This window comes from Myxocyprinus asiaticus, chromosome 16 (genome assembly GCF_019703515.2).
Source record: "Myxocyprinus asiaticus isolate MX2 ecotype Aquarium Trade chromosome 16, UBuf_Myxa_2, whole genome shotgun sequence".
Taxonomy (NCBI): domain Eukaryota; kingdom Metazoa; phylum Chordata; class Actinopteri; order Cypriniformes; family Catostomidae; genus Myxocyprinus; species Myxocyprinus asiaticus.
Window position 1 is genome coordinate 27487751 of NC_059359.1, and position 20967 is coordinate 27508717.

The 20967-nt window shown below is 37.6% G+C and overlaps 1 pseudogene; it reads right to left on the reverse strand.

Moving 5' to 3' along the window:
• Positions 1 to 574: 574 nt before the first annotated feature.
• On the reverse strand, positions 575 to 19561 carry LOC127453786 (uncharacterized; annotated as a pseudogene).
• Between the last annotated feature and the right edge of the window lie 1406 nt (positions 19562 to 20967).

A 20967-nucleotide genomic window follows, 5' to 3' on the forward strand; every position in this document is an offset into this window, starting at 1 on the left:
TAGTGCATAGTGACAAACAGCTGTTTATGAAAGTGCTGTGGCAGTTTTTGTTGCTATTTAGTTGTTAGTTTTTTTTTTTTTTTTTGGGAGAAAATAAAATCAAAAAGGCCTTTAGTCCTGCTGTACCCTACTACAGTAAACCTCTGGTCACTTGGTATTAGAGTCACATATGTCAGAAAAAAAAAAAAAAAGAGATTGTTCTTAGAGCATCTTACACTAATTGAAGGAGACCTCATTTTTAGTTTATGATTTCACAGAAGTAAAAATTAGAGGAATTATTGTGACATTTTCAAAGGGCAGAATCATGTTTAATAGGGAGACTGTTTATATTACTGTCTTTTTATTTGTTTTCATACAATCTAAAAAATGTATTAACAGTCTGTGATTAGTGAATATGTATGTAGAAAACAGCAATAACTGTTTGTGATTCTCCACTTTACAAGCTACAGTTTCTTATGACTTTTTTTATATTTACATACACACACCATCTCACACATTTTGAATATGCCTATACAGTTGTTTTGTTTTATACACAGTTGTTTATTTTAGCATCCATTAAATATGTTGAATAAACTTAGCCACAGCACTGGTTGTATATGAAATGAAAAAGCACACACACATAGTGAAGGAAAATATTAGCTGGATGATTGATACAAAGAGAGCATATGAACAATGACACGCGTGCATCATGTCCCCCGCAGAGGTGTATAGTAACTAAGTACAAGTACTTCATATTTGTACTTTACTTGAGTACAACTATTTCTTTGGACTTTTACTTTCACTTCACTACATTTTGAAGAGAAAATGTATACCTTTACTCCGATAAATTTCCTTTCATTACTGTTGCGACATAACACCAAAAAATAAATAAATAAATAGATAACAGCTGTAACTGCGAAAATGCGTGCAGATCGGGGATAGTGATGTATGGTTCGTTGAAAGAATAATTTAGTCGAATCTTTTAAATCTGATTCCTTTGAACTGAACAAAAAGATTCAAAAAGCAGTCTGAATGATTCATTTTGCGAATTATTAATCTGAATCAAAATCATAAGCGAAGCACGTGCCAGATTACGTGTTCCATCGTCTGTCTCCTCTGGGGGAGACAAGAAACTGCTAATGTAAGTTTAAATTTGTTTTTTGACTAACTAATTTGATAAGTTTAGGCTTAAACATTATGAAAGCTGTGAATGTAATCAGTCTCCTGCCTTTCCAGGAGACCTGTTACTACATGCGTTCACATTTTACATTTAACCAAGGTATGATGTGTATGAATAATTACTGTTCCAGCGCTCATGAAAATGTCCAACAATATTTATTTTTATATTTTATGAAGATGGAAGAATGGTCTTTGCCTAAGCAAAACTAGTTTTCTGGTGGTTGCCAAAGTGTTATATTTGCTTTGGAGCACATTTATGCTACAGTATGTGCTTACTAGGGTTTTCTGGATGGTTGCTAGGGCATGTTATGCAGTTGTCAAGGTGATCTGCTGTGTGTTTTAGCACATTGCTACAGTGTGTGGTTGCCAGGTTGTTACTATGCTGTTGTTAAGTTGTTTTCTGTGTTTTTAGCGCATTGCTCTGCAGTTGCCAGGGTGTTCTGGGTGGTTGTCAGGTTGTTACTATGCTGTTGTTAAGTTGTTTTAACTCTGTTTTTAGCACATTGCTCTGCAGTTGCCAGGGTGTTCTGGGTGGTTGTCAGGTTGTTGCTATGCTGTTGTTAAGTTGTTTTAACTCTGTTTTTAGCACATTGTTATGCAGTTGCCAGGGTGTTCTGGGTGGTTGTCGGGCTGTTGCTATGCTGTTGTTAAGTTGTTTTAACTCTGTTTTTAGCACATTGCTACGCAATTGCCAGGGTGTTCTGGGTGGTTGTCAGGTTGTTGCTATGCTGTTGTTAAGTTGTTATAACTCTGTTGTTAGCACATTGCTACGCAGTTGCCAGGGTGTTCTGGGTGGTTGTCAGGTTGTTGCTATGCTGTTGTTAAATTGTTATAACTCTGTTGTTACACATTGCTACGCAGTTGCCAGGGTGTTCTGGGTGGTTGTCAGGTTGTTGCTATGGTGTTGTTAAGTTGTTATAACTCTGTTGTTAGCACATTGCTACGCAGTTGCCAGGGTGTTCTGGGTGGTTGTCAGGCTGTTGCTATGCTGTTGTTAAGTTGTTTTAACTCTGTTTTTAGCACATTGCTACGCAATTGCCAGGGTGTTCTGGGTGGTTGTCAGGCTGTTGCTATGCTGTTGTTAAGTTGTTTTAACTCTGTTTTTAGCACATTGCTATGCAATTGTCAGGGTGTTCTGGGTGGTTGCTTATTGGCCCAAATGAATAGAGCCCACCCCCACAAGTCTCTGTTCTGGTCACTAATATGACTCAACTCTCTCCTTCAGTGTTCCAATTTTTATGGACTGTGGTGTTCATTTACACTTATCGCATAAATATGATAATTCTGATGTGAAATCGAGCTTGAAATCGTGATCGTGCCTAGAGATTGCAATGGCATGATATACAGTAAAAATTAGTTATAGTTTGATTTGTTCTCACCCAAAACCAACTGAATCGCATCAGAAGACATGGATTTAACCACTGTGGTATTATGGATAACTTTATGCTCCCTTAATGTGCTTTTTGTATTTTGAAATATCTGGCCACCATTCACTTGCATTGAATTGACCTATAGAGCTGAAGTGCTCTTCTAAAATCTATGTATGTGTTCTGCAGATGAAAGAAAGTCATACACATCTGGTATGGCATGAGGGTGAGTAAATGATGAGCATCACCAATCAAATAAGTTGCCATGGGTTTAATGAACTTTTCTTGTACTTTTGATACTTAAGTAAATTTAAAATCAGTTACTTTAATACTTTTACTTAAGTTGATTTCTCATGAGCTACTTTAACTTTTACTTGAGTCAATTTCCATTAAGGTATCTTTACTTTTACTCAAGTATGACAAGTAGATACTTTATACAACACTGGTCCCCCGCATGACCTGGAGCCAATAATTTCTCACCTATCTAATTCTTTATATACATCCATCTCACCCGTTGGTTTTGATCCTAAAGAGAGAGAGAGAGAAAGAGAGAGAGAGAGAGGCACAAGCATTGGAAGGCTGGAGATGTTTCAGATTTATAGATTGGCAGAGGTTTGATTTGGTTCATCTGCTAATATCACTATGGCAGGTGTGACTGTACAGAGAGGGCACACACACACACACACACACACACTGTCAAATATATTGTAAAATGTACTGTAGGGACCTGTTTTTTTTTTTATTTATTTTTTTATGGAAGACACACACACACACACACACACACACACACACACACACACACACACACACACACACACATACAATTAATCATTGCTCTGCCTGAGAAGGACTATAATAACTCACCATGTAGACTGTGCCTTGGGGAGGTGTCTGCTGGGAGAAGAGAAGAAGAGAAAGAGAGAAAGGAAAGGAAGAAATAGATTTAATAAGAGGGCACAGATAGGTATACACTGGGAAAGAGAGATATGGGGGGGGGGGACTGTGCGAGAGGGAGTTGCCCTGCATTTCAATCACCTGTCTCAGTTCGTCAGGTTTTCATAGATGTTCTCCACCTCTCCCAAGTGGTGAGACAGTGATTAATGCACACCTACAAACACAGACACACTGTTTCACATCACACTGAATCCACTGTGTTTTGCTCTGTTCATCACAATCTGCCAGGGTGAACTGACAGCACTCAGATCTTTGATGGACAGTCTGAGTGGTAAAAAAGTGGAGCCTTACCTCGACAAGTGATGCAATATCCCTGTCTCCATAGCAGCACCCCTACAGCTACAGCAATCATGGGTATAAGAAATAGGAGGAATGAGAGGGTGGAAACATAGGATGATGCTAAAACATCTTCTGTAAGGAGGAGGAGTGTGAGACAGACAGAGAAGTTAGGTTATACAAGTGTCTGAGCAAAGTGTGTGATATTGAACTGCAATGCAACACTCACCTGCAGGTGGCAGTGTAGGGCGTGGAGAAACTGTTGTCCCTGTACAAGGAAGATGTGATTGGAAAGTAATAGTTATAAACAAATTAATTCAATTTCCAGTCAAATAAACAAATAAACTTATGGTGCCTTGATCTTGCCACAGAATAAATAAATGAAAAAAAGGTAATTCTGACTTTGCATCTCACAATTCTGACTTTATTTCTCGCAATTGGAAGACATAAAGTTGCAATTGCAAATTTGCGAGAAGTGAAGTGACAATTCTGTGATATAAACTTGCAATTGTGACTATGTAACTTGTAATTCTGACTTTGTATCTTACAATTCTGACTTTATTTCTTGCAATTGAGACTTTGTATCTTACAATTCAGACTTTATTTCTCACAATTTTCGCGAGTAAATCAATTATGTTATATAAAGTCAGAATTACCTCTTTTATTTTTTTATTAACTACATTTATGTATTTTATTAAGAAATTCTTAATGGTGCTTGCTCATGCAAAAGTCGCTGCCACAATGCTAGGGTGTTGTAGATATTCTAGTATGTAGCTATGCGGTTGCCAGGGTGTTCTGTGTAGTTGCTAGGTGGTTGCTAGGGTGTTCTGGGTAGTTGCTAGGTGGTTGCTAGGGTGTTCTGGGTGGTTGCATTCTGACAAAAGTCAAGAGAGCTTTTTCCCAAGTCCTTATGATATTCTTGTCCCTAGAAACACTCCTGTAATGTACGTCTATGGATTTTTACCCCCCACCCCCCACCCCCATGGAACTTGACACCCCCCTCCCAGTCTGATGAGGAGACAACCATTTGCTCACACTAAAGATCAAAATGCCCTTTTATTATCATCCCTGGGTATGAGCAATTGTAATAGTCAATGCCTTAGCAAGCACCACTAATAAATAAATGATACCCTCAATCCAAAATATCTAAAAATGTCCTAGATAGGAAGGAACCACAGTGGCACAGTGAATGTACATCAGAGCCAAATACAGAAAGAGGACAAAAGTAAGGAAGAATACCAGCAGACATGATATAATGAGTATTTAAAAATCCCCAAGAGAGGGAGAAATGAACCACTGAAAGAGGAAGTGTAATGAACAAAATATGGTTTCAGCTAAACGTTTTTGCATATGGTGAGGTGACATTATCCATGCAAACAGTGAAAGGTGCCATTCATATATACCAGTCTGGGTCTAGTCAAAATTAAATAACTTTTCACTCTTAACTCTGGCTGTAAGAATGTATGTGGGATGAATTGTGAAATGAAACAAGAATGTACATATTTATAATCATCTGAAATATATGTAAAACATTTGAGGCTTTTAGATATGCTTAAATTAACATCACATTCAATACCAGAATTCTGTAGAAGGTTTATATTTTTTTTTGCACCCAGCTGCTCCAGAGACTCAATAGCCATGTTTTATATAATCCATTATGATGGAGTTCTGTTTATGTTGGGTTTCGTGAAATTGATTGGTCAAGGTACTGGCACTTAATTGTGCTGAGTAACGGTATGTGACCTCTCTGGTGACCTACATAATTCCACTAACCTAATTTTCTTGTCATGCATTATGATAACTGGGTTTAGTGAAGCACAGCAGGCACACACACACACACACACACACACACACACACACACACACACACTCACACACACACACTTTGAAATTAATTTTTCTTTTCTGCACTGCAGCATCTATAGTACTTTTAGAATAGAAATCCACGGCAATCTGGCCAATTTACACCTTTTAAATTTTGACTTAAAAGGGATATTAAGGTACAGGGCTGGACTGGGAGTCAAAACTGGCCCTGGAAAAATCCAGCCATTCAGGCCCACGCATGATAGTTTCACTGTCTGGTGATTACTGAATTGCAAAAAATATTAAAATGTTAAAAATATTCATATTTCATTTGTTTGTTTTTTTGTCACATAGAATGCAGATTTGACAGTAAAGCATTGATTTTGAGTTGTGATGCAGATGTAAATTTACTAATTTACAATAATATCTGTAAAAAGTTTAATTAAAATTTATGTAGGGCTAACATTAATAAAGTAGGACTTCTTTACTGATATTGATATTTTATTCTCATTACCATGGTTAGATGTAATTATGTTTTCTAAAATATCTCTCTATATATAGAATTTGTAATGAAAAACAATATCCTAAGCACATGTAGAAACTATAAAAACATCCCCTATAAAAGTGACTTATGTTTCCCAAATATACAATATAATATATTAATAATAATATAGTAGATATTTTACAATATATAATAATTAAAATATTTATAATAGTAACATTTATTGTATATATATATATATATATATATATATATATATATACACACACACACACACAACATTATAGCGGATGCGCTGCACGGTGTAATCAGGTAGCACCATTTCATCACACTTTTGTGGTATTTGGTATTTCACATACACAGGAGAAAATGTCAGTGCTTAATTAATAAGAGTGGAGACTGAACCTTGACAGACCCTTGACCCTTAAAGAGACTGACCCTTGATCGTTTCTTAGTCCAAAAAGGGAGGGTGGCCCACTACTCCGCCCATTACTCAACCTACCAGCCCACTATTTGACCGGCACACTTGGAAAAGTCCTGGTGCTCCGATGGCCAGTCCATTCCTGGTAAGGTAGAAATATAACCTCAGTCACCTTTAACTTTAATTTTATGAAAAAAAAAAAAAAAAAGATGCTATGAAAGTGAATGGTGACTGTGGCTATCATTCTGCCTAAAATCTCCTTTGGTACTCCATGGAAAAATGAAAGTCATACAAATTTGGAACAACATGAGGGTGAGTATATGATGACAGAATTTTCATTTTCAAATGAACTGCCCCTTTAAATGAAGGAATACTTATTAAAACAAAAATAGCAAAAAGCAAGTGAGAGCAAAAAGGGAGATCAGCAACAGACTGTATAATTTTTTGCACCTATATTAGCCATTGCGACAGTGAATATATATTTCACTGTATTTCCATTTTTCAGATACAGAGTGGAAGCATATTGTCCAGCTGACTCAGGGGTCACAGGGAGTGATACAGAGGTCATGATCCGGCCCAAAACAGCTGTGGTCTACTGAGAGTGACGGGGGTTCTGGAAATATTTACATTTATGCATTTGGCAGATGCTTTTATCCAAAGCGACTTACAGTGCACTTATTACAGAGACAATCCCCCTGGAGCAACCTGGAGTTAAGTGCCTTGCTCAAGGACACAGTGGTGATGGCTGTGGGGATTGAACCAGCAACTGATTACCAGTTATGTGCTTTAGCCCACTACGCCACCACCACATATGACCATTTCACCGCTTTAACCTGAGATAGATCTGAGTACACACAGTTTAAATCCAGGGAGGTGACGGGTGACTTGGTGTAGCCTGAGGGTTAAACAGAAAGATGAGAGAGGAGAAATGAAAGTCAGAAGTCAGCCAGGGAAGAGTTAAAATGACATATATACATTTATCAGGCAGGTGTAGCTGGTCAGCTGTGGTTGACTGTGACTGATGTACAGTGTCACCTCAAACACAGAACAGAATCAATCCTGGGCTAACTGAGCTCAACAGTTACCACGGTAATGCCACAGCCCACAGAGTTGTCAGTGGCAACAGGCAGGTGTAATTACACATAATGAGATCTGTAATGAGGCCTACTAAAGAGAGGAGGGGGATATATATATATATATATATATATAGAGAGAGAGAGAGAGAGAGAGAGAGAGAGAGAGAGAGAGAGAGAGAGAGAGAGAGAGAGAAGAGACAAAAGTAAAAGAATCGATTGAGAGAAAAAAGAGAGAAGGAAGGACATGAGATGAGATTAAGACAGGGAGAGAAAGATGAAAGTGAGGACACTGACTGATTGACTCCTGCATGCCGGTCTACTGTGACTGATAAAACATCCTGTGCAATTATAAAATGAATCCAAGACCACTGATGCAAAGGCATGCATCATTGAGAGTCAGTAAAAGAGTGTGGTTATGCACGCTCATTGATAGTGAGTGTGTTTTTTTTTTTTTTAAATGGTTGTAGACTGTGAAAACTCATTTGTGATATTTTAATCATGACTTGATTTTGTTATTCTTTCTATGTGTTCTGTATGTGTGTGGAGACACACTACTATAGTACTGTGGACATCCCTTTCTATTTAATGGGTTTGTATATGGAATGTCTTCTTAAAGGTATATACAAGTTCAGCTCAACTGACAGCTTTTGTGGCATAATGTTGATTACAAAAAAAAATAAAAAAAAAAAACTCATAAAAAAACTCACTGTTTCAAAAGTTTAGCCAGAAGATGTAAGCAATATTCGTGTTAACATTGACTTCCATTGTAAGTGACTCACTGAAACCTCGATTTTTGCTTTTTTTTTAAAGAAAATTTGGCACGAGACAAAATACATTTTTGTGCTAATCAACATTATGTCACAAATGCTGTCGATTGAGCTTAACTTGTATTGAACCCAGAATATTCCTTTAAATCCATTGAAGACATATCTTCAATGGATTTAAAAGCATTACTTTGGTATCCAAGGACATTCTAGAGAATTGTGTGCTTTTATCCTTGTGGCAACAGTTTGTGGAGGGCCATTTTCTGTTCCAGCATGACAATGCCCCTGTGCACAAAGCGGGTCCATACAGAGATGGTTTACTGAGTCTGGTGTGGCAGTACTTGACTGGCCAGCACAAAGCCCGGATCTTAATCCTTTGGGATGAATTGGAACGCTGACTGTGAGCCAGAACCCATCATCCAACTGATGCTCTTGAATGAGTCTGTATGAGAGCAAATCCCAACAGCCATTTTCCAACATCTAGTGGAAATATTGGAAGTTGTTAGGGAGCACCAGCTTTCCTTTAATGCCAAGGGTTTTTAAATGAAATGCTCAACAAGCAGATAGGAGTGGGGGAAAATGGACGCCACGCAAGGAGCAGACGTGTGAGCGACGAGCTCTGCGCACTTTACTGAATTTTTGATTATTCTCATGTTATAATCTGGTGAAATTTGATACACCCAGTTACACATTTGTCCTTTGTTGCAAAACATGGCAAAGAAGTCAAAATCCTCGGGCTCTGGAGACATTAAAAGACACTTACATGTTCAGGATGAAAGCCCCGACAGGCCTACAGACCGGGGACTTGATTTGGATGGTGCGGCGAGAGAGGAGATCCAGTGTCAGTTGTCCAACATGTCGGTGATGTTGATGAAGATTCTTGCTGACTTGGAGGATCTCGCTGTAATACGTCGATCGATCACGGCGATGGAAATAAAATTCTCTGAGTTAGGTGCAAAAGTGTCTGATGTTGAAAAACGAATCGATTTTGTGGAATCTTCGGAGAGGGAATCATCCGCTAATCCACCCGTGACCAAAGTTGATCTGGAACGTCTCCTTGAAAAGATTGAAGATCTTGAAAATAGAAACCGCAGGAATAACGTTCGAATTGTTGGAATTCCTGAGCATGAGGAGGGCAGAGATATGGTGAAATCCCGAGTCTGCTCAACATATCAGGCCACAAGCTGGAAATCGAGCGAGCTCACAGATTTGCTGAGGGAGACAGGCCCCGATCGATTCTGGCCAGATTTCTGAGATCATCCGATAAAGATCTTGTGTTGCGCCAGGCGAGGAGCAAAGGGAAGCTTTCTTGGAAGAACCATAATATTTTCTTGTTCCCAGACTTTGCGAGTTCGACAAGAGAGAAATGCGATCGGTTCAAGGAATGTAAGAAACTCTTACATCAGAAAAAGATCTCGTTTGCTGTGATGTTTCAGGCCAAACTGAGAATAGAAACGAAGGACGGTCGCAAAGTATTTACATGTCCCAATCAGGCAATGTCTTTTATTGAATCAATGGGTGAGTAAACCATTGGGTGTTTCTCATGTGAGTGGGTTGACCCGCTGTACCTAACTCTTGAGGAAGTTGGATGAAATTTTGGGTTTTTTGCGTTGGCTCCGCCGTGCGGCTGGAGCTTGTTTTGTGAATAACACTTTCCTTAAAGAAACTTTTGCATTGATGGAAGATTACATTTGCATTGAAGTTCCCGGCCAGTTTGAGAGTGGATACTACGGATGACCGCAAAATATTTACATGCTCACACAAAGGATGTCTTTTATAAAGCTGACGGATTATGTAAGTCATGGTATATACTTTTATGCAGCCTCCGAGTGAATTGACTCGACCATCCGGGGAACCGGGATGCCGGTTTTGTTTCTTTTTGTGTTGGTTCCGCCTAGTGACTGGAGATTGTTCTATTGAATAACACTCCTTGGAACAGCTGTGGATTAATCTGTTCGTTCTTCGTGCTTATTCCTCCTGCTGGCTGGAGTTTGTTTTGTTGAGTATTTTTATGGGACACTGGAATGATTACATCATCCGCTGAACTCATAACAGCCGGCTCACTGAACATTCGTTTGTCTGTACGAGGAATCTGAATGGTTTTATATCAGCTGAAATTTGTTTTGTGGAAGATCACACATTTGAGACAGTTCTGTGAATTAATCTACACATTTGTTGTGCTCATTCTTCCAATTAACTGGGTTTATTTCACAAAGTACTTTCTGTTATGTAATTTTGCCTCACAAATTTGTGAGGCAAAATTGAGCAATCCGATGGCAAAGTTGTCGTGGGGACTCGTGTGCGTTCATGGACCTTTTGAGTTTAGAGGGATTGTCGCCGGTTGGCGCTGTCGTGCGCGGGGTTAATGTGCATGTTTTTCTTTTTTCTGTTTGTTTTGTTTGGGGGGAAGTTCGGGGGTTGATTGTTTCACTAATGGGGAATGTAGTCTTCATAATTTTGTTTTCACACACAATTGTTTATTTTTATTATATCAATATGTCAAATGTTAATATGAATAAGTTGTCTCTCTCCACATGGAATGTGAATGAGTTGGGGCACCCCATAAAAAGAAGGAAGGCTATTACTTTTCTTAAACGTAAGAAATATGATATAGTGTTTCTTCAAGAAACACATCTCTCCCCGCAGGAAGCTGAAAAATTTTGGAAGATATGGGGTGGACATTTTTTCTTTAGTGTTGGCTCAAGTAAGAGCAAGGGAGTCATTATATTGGTAAATAAACATCTACAATTCAAATGTCTCAAACAGATTAAAGATAAATTAGGGAGTGTCATTATTGTTTTAGCTGAAATTCAAGGGCAAAGTCTGATTTTGGCTAATATTTACGCACCTAACGCTGATGATCAGGGCTTTTTTATAGATCTTGAAGGGATGTTGCAAACTGCTGGCACCCCTCATGATATAATATTGGGAGGAGACTTTAATCTTTTGATGGACTCAGTCCTTGATCACAGTGAAGCAAAAGTGTGTAAACCCCCTAGAGCAACATTGACGCTTCACAGGATGTGTAAAAATCTTGGTCTTTCGGATATTTGGAGACTTTTGAACCCATCCGGTAGGGACTATACATTTTTTTCATCAGTCCATAAGATTTATTCTAGAATAGATTTTTTTTTTGATATCCAAATCCCTCATTTCATCTGTTGTGGATTGCTCAATTGGAAACATCTTAGTCTCAGATCATGCCCTGGTGAGTTTAGAGGTGATGCCACATATAGAGAAAAAGAAATCATATAATTGGCGCCTTAATGTATCCCTTTTACAAAATCCTGATTTCCAACAAATGTTAAAGACTGAAATCAATGTTTATATGGAGACCAACTGGTCCTCAGTATCCTCTGTGGGCGTGGCTTGGGAGGCACTTAAGGCGGGTCTTAGGGGTCGGATCATACAGTATGCCTCATTCATCAAGAAATCCAAAGCACAAGAACTCGTGGAGTTGGAAGGAAATATTAAAAGTGCAGAGGCAGAGCTGAAGTGCCGAATGTCATCTGATGGCCTCAGAGAATTAACCCGATTGAAATATAGATATAATACTGTATTGTCGCGGAAAGTGGAGTCTTTCTACCATTCCCTCAGTGAAATCTGCTGGTGGTGAAATATTTACCTCAGCCATTGATATTAATAATGCCTTTAAAGAATTTTATATTGATCTTTATGGTTCCACGTCTTCATCTACTGATGAAGATATTAGAAACTTTGTGGAACCATTAGATCTTCCTAAACTGACGACTGAGCAAAAAAAAAACTCTCTTGATTCTGAGATAACCTTGGAGGAGCTTAACGAGGTAATAAAGTCCCTACCTACTGGCAAGGCTCCGGGGCCAGATGGTTTTGCCGCAGAATTTTTTAGATCCTATGCTACAGAATTGGCCCCACTTTTGTTAGAAGTTTATACTGAATCATTAAAGAAGGAAAACTTCCTCCAACCCTGACACAAGCCCGGATCAGTTTGATTCTTAAAAAGGACAAAGATCCAAGTGAGTGTAAAAGTTACCGTCCAATCTCCCTGATCCAACTAGATGTTAAAATATTGTCAAAAATTTTGTCTAACCGATTAAGTAAGGTTATGACATCTCTTATACATATAGAGCAGGTGGGATTTATTCGGGGCCGTAGCTCTTCTGATAACATCAGGCGTCTCATCAATATCATGTGGTCAGTGGCGAATGAACAATCTCCGGTCGCTGCCATCTCACTTGATGCTGAAAAGGCGTTTGATATGGTAGAATGGGATTATCTTTTTAAGATTTTGGAAATGTATGGGTTCGGGTGTACATTTATTGGTTGGATTAAGTTACTTTATAAACACCCTGTAGCAGCGGTACAAACAAATGGATTAATTTCAGATTATTTTACTCTAGATAGGGGCACTCGACAGGGTTGCCCTCTTTCCCCGTTATTGTTCTGTCTTACCCTGGAACCATTAGCAGCTGCGATAAGAAAGGAGGATGATTTTCCAGGGGTGACAGCGGGAGGTGCGGCGCATAAGCTTCTGCTTTACGCAGATGATATTTTATTATTTGTCTCTGAACCTACAAGATCTATGCCTTGCCTCCACAGAATTATTAATTCCTTTTCCAAGTTCTCAGGATACAAAGTCAATTGGTCTAAATCCGAAGCTTTGGCGCTGACAGCATACTGCCCAGAAACGGCTTTCCAGCCGGGCGCCTTCCAGTGGCCCAAACAGGGCATTAAGTATTTGGGGATTTTATTCCCAGCAAATTTGTCTGATTTAGTTAGAGTTAATTTTGACCCTTTAATAAAAAGGTTTTCGAGCGATGTCAGCAGGTGGGCTTCATTACATTTATCGATGATTGGGAAGGTTAATGTTATTAAAATGAATTGTATTCCAAAATTCAACTACCTGCTTCAGTCACTCCCTGTAGATGTCCCCCTCTCTTATTTCAAGCAATTTGATAGCATAGCGAAGTCCTTTATTTGGAATGGTAAGCGCCCCAGGTTAAATTTCAATAAGTTACATAGGCCAGTTGACAGAGGAGGGCTAGGCCTACCCAAGATTTTGTTTTATTATTATGCGTTCGGTCTTAGACATTTGGCTCATTGGTCGCTTCCACCTGAGAGGGCTCCTCCCTGGTTTTGTATTGAAAAGGAAGTTCTTGCCCCTATCTCGCCACTGCATAGCCTTTCGATCAAACTAGCCGGAGAGGTTAAGTCGCATCCCGTTATTTTGCATTTGCACTCGATATGGACAAAAGTGTCCAGAGTGTTTAATTCTGATATTTATTTAAATGTTGCCTCGAGCATATGGCAGAACCCTAAACTATGTATTAATAAGTCCCCTTTTTGTTGGTCAGATTGGATTGTGAGGGGGGTTAATGCCCTTGGTGACCTATATGAGGGTAGAGTATTGAGATCTTTTGAAAATTTGGTTCAACATTTTGGCATTCCCAGATCTCAGTTTTATAAGTATTTACAGCTTCGCCACCTACTCTGCACTATTTTTGGCAGTGGCACGCACCCCCCTAAGGCGGCAGGTGCTTTGGGAGAGGTGATTGCTGCTTTTGGAAAAGGCCATGAAGCATCAGTGTATTACTCCCTACTAATTCAGAGTCTGGGGGATGGAGCCTTGACTTCTCTCAAGAGAGTTTGGGAAAAAGATTTGAATTTGGTTTTGGAGGATGGAGTGTGGATTAAGATTCTTAAAAATGTCAAGTCTGTATCTAGAGATGCAAGGGTTCGCCTTATGCAATTTAAGATTTTACATAGATTTTATTGGACCCCCTCTAGATTATATAGGCTTGGTCTTAAAGACACACCCACTCGCTGGCGATGCCAGTCAGAAGTTGGAGACACTACCCATGTCTTTTGGGGGTGTGTTAGGATCCAGGATTTTGGTTGAGGGTTCAGAGGTATTTGTGCAACGTTTTGAACACTCAGGTTTTGCTTTGTCCCAGACTCTGTATTTTGGGTGATGGAGCGGTCATGCATTTAGGGGACAATCATATAAATAACTGGGTTATGACCAGTCTCATGATCGGCAGGCAAGTAATTTTAAGGGGTTGGAAGTCAAATGGAGCACCCTCTTTTTCGGAGTGGTGTGTGGAAATGGGGAGGGTAGCTGCATTTGAAGAGGCGGTAAGTAGAAGGCTGGGGTTGAGGGACTTATTTGCTAAAAAATGGGGCAAATATTTAGTTTTTTGGGGGGAATCTCGGGGAGGGGATGTGGAGAGTGTAGTTTAATCATGTATGTTTATTATTTTATTTATTTGTGTATGTGTGTGTATGTGTATATATATATATATATATATATATATATATATATATATATATATATATATATATATATAATATATTTTATGTAAGTGTATGTATATGTATCTGTGTATGTATGTATATGTATGTGTGTGTGTATATATGTGTATATGTGTATATGTATTAATATGTGTATATATATATATATATATATATATATATATATATATATATATATATATATATATATTTATATATATTTATTTAATTTTTTTGGATTGTGTGTGTGTTATGTGGACCACAGGGGTGTTCGTTAGGAGTCAGGGTGGGATTGTATTAGTAGGGTTTAAATGTAAAATGTTGATTCATTATATATGTGTTGAGTTTTTTTCACTGTCATAGCACATGAATCAATAAAATGTTAATTACAACAAGCAGATAGGAGTGTGGTGTTTGCAGGGCCGTTTCTAGCTACAAGCGGTATAACCGGCCGTTAGGGTCCCTGAGCTACCAGAACATTTTTGAAATGAAAAAATATATATATTGTTAAATATGCTTAAAGCTGCCAGTAAGATTTAGGCAGCTGTGATGGCTCAGTTAGACAGTTTTAGGGGGCCCCCTTGTGGCCCGAGAGGGAAGGGAAAGGAGAAAGTTGTAGCTAGATGTGACAGGCATGTGCACGCTCAAAGGTGTGGGCCTCCAATTATGATTTCGCTTAGGGCCCCCATATGCTCAGAAACGGCCCTGGGTGTTTGGGTGTCCACAAACACTTGCCCATATAGTGTTTCTAAATAATACAAAATATCTTCAGAGAGAACATATGCAAACATAAAAAGTCCAACATGGAGGAGCCAAATAGTCCTCACTCAGATGTTAAGCCAACACGATCACACGGAGAATCGACACACTACTTCCAAATTTTCATGTACCTTAAAATCAACCCCATACTGACAAAGGCCATTTCACAAATTTTTGACAAGCACCACTCCCCAGATGATCAGACATTTTTGCTTTAATACAGATGTGTTTGCTTTTCCCTCTTGCGCAATCTCAGAGATATGGGTTCTAGTCCCATAGAAACCAGGAAGTAGTTGTGTCCACATAAACAAAGAGCATGATTCCAAGGTTGCACTTTCCACAAAAATGCCATTTTACTCCACTGACGACTAGGTTTAGAGTTTTGGTCAGGGCGTATGATTAAAAAAATATGCATTCCTGTTGACTGTGTTACGTCATTTAAAAATACAACTTGCTTTTGGCATCACCCTGTGGACATTTCAACTCAACAGTACTTCCAGTTTCAGCCACTGGGGGTGCTGGTTCGAATTTCGGTAAGCACCGACAGATTCCAGCAGCATGTTTAACCTAGTAGTCCTACAACAGTTCTGTTTGACAAACTATATCAGTGCTATGCTATAATAAAGCCTTACCAATTAAAACACTCAATCTGTTGCCTTGGTTGAAAGCCTTGTCATCCAAGAAGACCTCACACAAGTAGAGTCCTCCATCCATCACGACTAGTCTTAACAGGAAGGAGAAATTCCCAGCAGCAGCCAGGGTGGTAGAGTTTATAAAATAAAGGTGGGGTTTGGTCTGGTTGGTGAAGCCTCCAGTGGTCAAACTGGTATATGAGCTTCATCCTTTTTCAATCAGGATTCTTAGAGTAAAGCAGCACATAGTCACCAAGGACAGAAGGACATTTTAGAGTGGCCACTGAATGAGAGAGGGTTGCCAAAGACCTTAGGGCCCCTGTTGAGGAAACAGGGCAGGGTAGATTATAAAGGTAAAGTGAGCAAAGTGGAGACAAGAGGCTCGGTTGACACACCCCAATATGGCAATGCAAGGAAAAGTGTAAAACAGAGGTGACAGAGCAAAGAGAACCACGGTAAAAGCCAATAGACAAAGAAAATGGTTTGTGATGCGTGAACAATATCGTTACTTTGGATTAATTCAGTCCACAGTAATCTACCATGCCGCTAGTCACTTTAGCTTCTTTGTTCTATGACAGTCAAGCGAACAGAGCATTATAAGTCTGAGGGCAAAGTCACATGGTGAGATATCAGCAACGAGAGAGGCATGAAAATGGGGATTATGTTATTAAGCGCAGAGAAAGCTCTTCAGAAACATTCTCCACTCAGATTTAATGACCCTTATTAACCATGTGATGACACAATATTTGGGAAGAGCAAACCATGTTTGTTTGCCGCAAATAGAGAATTGAAATAGAGGGAAAAATGTATTGCCCTTTCATCATTCAAGAGACCTAATGGAGTTTTCAATTGAATTTCTTTATCAACATTGTCTCAGATGTTTCTCCCAAGAAATCTGTAAAAGAAATAAAAATAGACTTCAATAAGACTGTTGTTAACATGGTGAGCGTACAGGGCTGTAAAATGAATGTGAATAGCAAAGCTTATATAATTTAGTCTTGGAAGAATTTGATGATAAATGTTTGACGTAATATTGAAATCTCTGACATTTGATTACCGATATTTTGGCAAATGTGAGACATTAAGATCTCTTCTGAAACTCCAGAGGATATACATGTGAGATTGAAGGAATGTTCTGGTTTTAACGCAAGTTAAGCTCAATGGACTGCATTTTTGGCAAAATGTTGATAACCACAAAAAAATAATTTGTTTATTTAAAAAAACAACAACAAAAAAAAACATCACAGATACAGTAAGGCACTTAAAATGGAAGTATATGGAGCCATGCAGTCCATAACAATTAAACACACACATTGTTTCAAAAGTATAGCCGTAATGTCATATCTCATATGACATATTTGTTGCCATGATGACACAACACCGGTAAACTCTGTATGCCATTTTATCACATGAAAATGATGTAGAACAGAGATTTTTTCACACTTAATTCATGTTAACGTGTAATGTTATGTTTTGAAACAGTGTGTATTTTAATGTTTATGGACCATTTTTTATTTTTTTTTAAATATAAATGAGGGACAGGTCAAAAACATTTTCTGTGGTAATCAACATTATGCAACAAATGCTGTCCATTGAGCTTAACTTGTATTGAACCCGGAATATACCTTTTATATTGTCTTTTTCTCGGGAGAAACATCTGAGAAGCAGAAGACTAAAAGTTAAATTATTATATAATCTGGTTGGTGTCTAGAAGAAAAAAAAACTGATATATTATCTCATTTGTGATTTTGCTTTTCTATGGATTGTGTTATTGTTCAATAATAAAGCACATTAAGGTTAACTGAAAATAATTTTGAATTCAATGAGTTCAAAGTGTCTGTGAAGGAGAATCTTTAGGTTTAACTGACCAAAGTAAAGTGTAGTGTGCCTTCAGTGACTGCCACATTAAGGTCTCATTTTAAACCTAATACCAGTAACAATAGTCTAAAATCAAGATTTTATTACCATGTGTCACATTTGTAAAAGAAAACACAGCCTTCACTAAAAAAGAAAGGAGAAAGAGTGCTTTGAGATATCAGTAAAAAAAAACTTCCCCCTTAACTCTGCTAAGTATAAAATGAGCCTAAGTAATGTAGTTGCTTTGCCATGTACAGTACCAAAGTGTATTGTTTAAAATGTATGAATTTTGTTTACTATATATTACTATATAAATTTTACCGCATTCATTTACTTACTGTAAATACTACATATTTCTTCTGAATTCATAATATGTACATTATTTAAAGATACATTTTTTTCAATTTGATGGAAATTTGTCATACAATGGAAATTCGTAAATCTTATAAACAGACTGAAATAGTTTTGAGTGCATTAAGGTCTTAGTTTAAATTAATTTTTAACATAAAAATATGAATTTTGACAACACATTTTTGACATTAAATATAGATAAAACATTACAAAAAAATAAAAAATAAAAATGTGTATGTTAACATAGTTAATGCATTGTAAACCAAGGTCAGAAAATAACTTTTCAATTCGATTGATTTTCATGGGCATTTTATACCTTTATAGAGCTTTTTTTTCCTAATCAGATAATACATAGAAGGTGTAATACAAGTTGTGACACAATACTTTGTCAAAAACTTAGCTTCAATCAATTAACACAAATTCTCAATATAAATAGCTAGATTGAGAATGTATTAATTCTTACCCATAAAATGCAATCAACATCAACTCTTCAACTTTATATAATATTATGTAGAATTAGTCCTTAAGAATTCATTATGGATGCATTATTTTGACTATATTTTGAATTATAGGATCAAAATGTTCTACCCTGTTGTGAATTAACATGAAATAATAATAAACAGTAGTATATTTATAAACTAACAAGATTTATAAATATTATAAATAATTGTTGTTTGTTGTAAACTAATTTTAAAGGCATAGTTTATCCAAAAATGAAAATTCTGTGATCATTTCCTCGCCCTCATGTTTTTTTCAAACCCGCATAACTTTCTTTCTTCAGTGGAACACAATAGGAGATTTTAGACAGAATGTTACAGACTGGCAGGCTTATTCACCATTCACTTTCATTGTATGGCAACAGAACAGTGTCAACATTCTTTAAAATTTCTCCTCTTGATTTTTGTGGGAAAAAGTAATACTAGTAAATAATGCCAAAATTTTAATTTTTGGGTGATCTATCTCTTTAACGTATAGAATCTTATTGTAAAGTGTCACCGATATATCAGACACATGCAGACAGGTAAAAAGAATGTGCTGTTGTTCTGCAGCTTGCGTTCTGCATTTAATCAGACCAAGTAGAACCATCCTCTCCTGTAGCTTCTTGTAACCCTGTTTTATCACACAGGAGTACAGGCCTTGAGCAGATGATGTAGCGTTAAAGTTGAGTGAGGCATCTGCACAGATTTCAAAAGTTTTGCCACCAAACACTGTGCTTTTGCATCCATCTATCTGCTGCTGGCTACAACTGGCTGAAAACAAAGATGACCAGGTATTCTTCCCTGCTGACATCACTTTCCAGATAAACTCTACAGAAGATGTGATTGGCGAATCAAAGCAGGGCAGAGTGACAGATTTGCCTTCAACCATGACCACATCGTTCCATACATTACAGATCAGATTTCTTCATGCAAGATGAGTCACAGTCAAATACATTGTCAGATACAAGTCACAGAATCTTTTCAGGAAAAGCATAACATTTAGATTATAGTATAGAACTCTCTATCGTATAGAATGTTTTACATGAGAGATGTTGGATTTAATTCTCATTTTTGTTTTCAAAGGGATAGTTCACCCAAAATTATCTCATAATTTACTCACCCTCATGCCATCCCGAATGTGTATGACTTTCTTTCATTTGCTAAACACAAATTAAGATTTTTAGAAAAATATTTCAGCTCTGTTGGTCCATAAAATGCAAGTGAATTGGGGCCAGAACTTTAAAGGTCCAAAAAGCACATAAAGGCAGCATAAAAGTAATCCATAAGACTCCAGTGGTTTAATCCATGTCTTCAGAAGTGATATGTTAGGTGTGGGTGAGAAACAGATCAATATTTAAGTCCTTTTTTATTATAAATCTCCACTTTCACATTTTTTTTGTTTTTGGTGATTTGCATTCTTTGTGCATATTGCCACCTACAGGGCAGGAAGGAGAATTTATTGTAAAAAAGAACTTAAATATTGATCTGTTCTCACCCACACCTATCATATCACTTCTGAAGACAAAATTTAACCACTGGAGTCTTATGGATTACTTTTATGCTGCCATTATATGCTTTTTGGACCATCAAAGTTCAGGCTACCATTCAATTGTATTGTATGGACCCACAGAGCTGAGATTATCTTCTAAAAATCTTTGTTTGTATTCTGCAGAAGAAAGAAAGTCACACACATCTGGGATGGCATGAGGGAGAATAACTGATGAGAAACTTTTCATGTTGGGGTGAACTTTCCCTTTAAGAAGTGTAGTTCAGAAACATCTCTCATGGTAAGTACAGTGTAAGCTGCAGTTATCAAACATTAATCAGCCCATGAAAACGACATTCAAATTAGTACCTCCGTGGTGCACTTGGATAATACAGAATCCCCCTCAAGTGATCCTAGTCCCTAATGTGTATTTTATTCCTCAGTATTGTATTTATTTGGTTATGCTTAGAAATGTAACTTGCAAATGAAACTTTCTTAAAACTAAATTGAAGACAGAATTATTCCCATTGTTGCTGCAAAAATGAGAGTTACTTACGAGTTAGAAAGAAAAAAAACCTGTGTTTGAAAAATTTGTGGTACAACTGTTTATGTCATTCCAGTAAGAATGTAATTATCCAGTGATTATTCACTGATTGTTGTCATGGTATTATAACATGTTTATAACCTAGTAATAATACCTAATAGCCTATGAATATGACAAAAGTTTAAACTTTCTACAGATTGGTTTCTCTCATTAATACAAGAGGAAATTTCCATATTTTTATCAGCCACGAGTGGAGAGAAACATA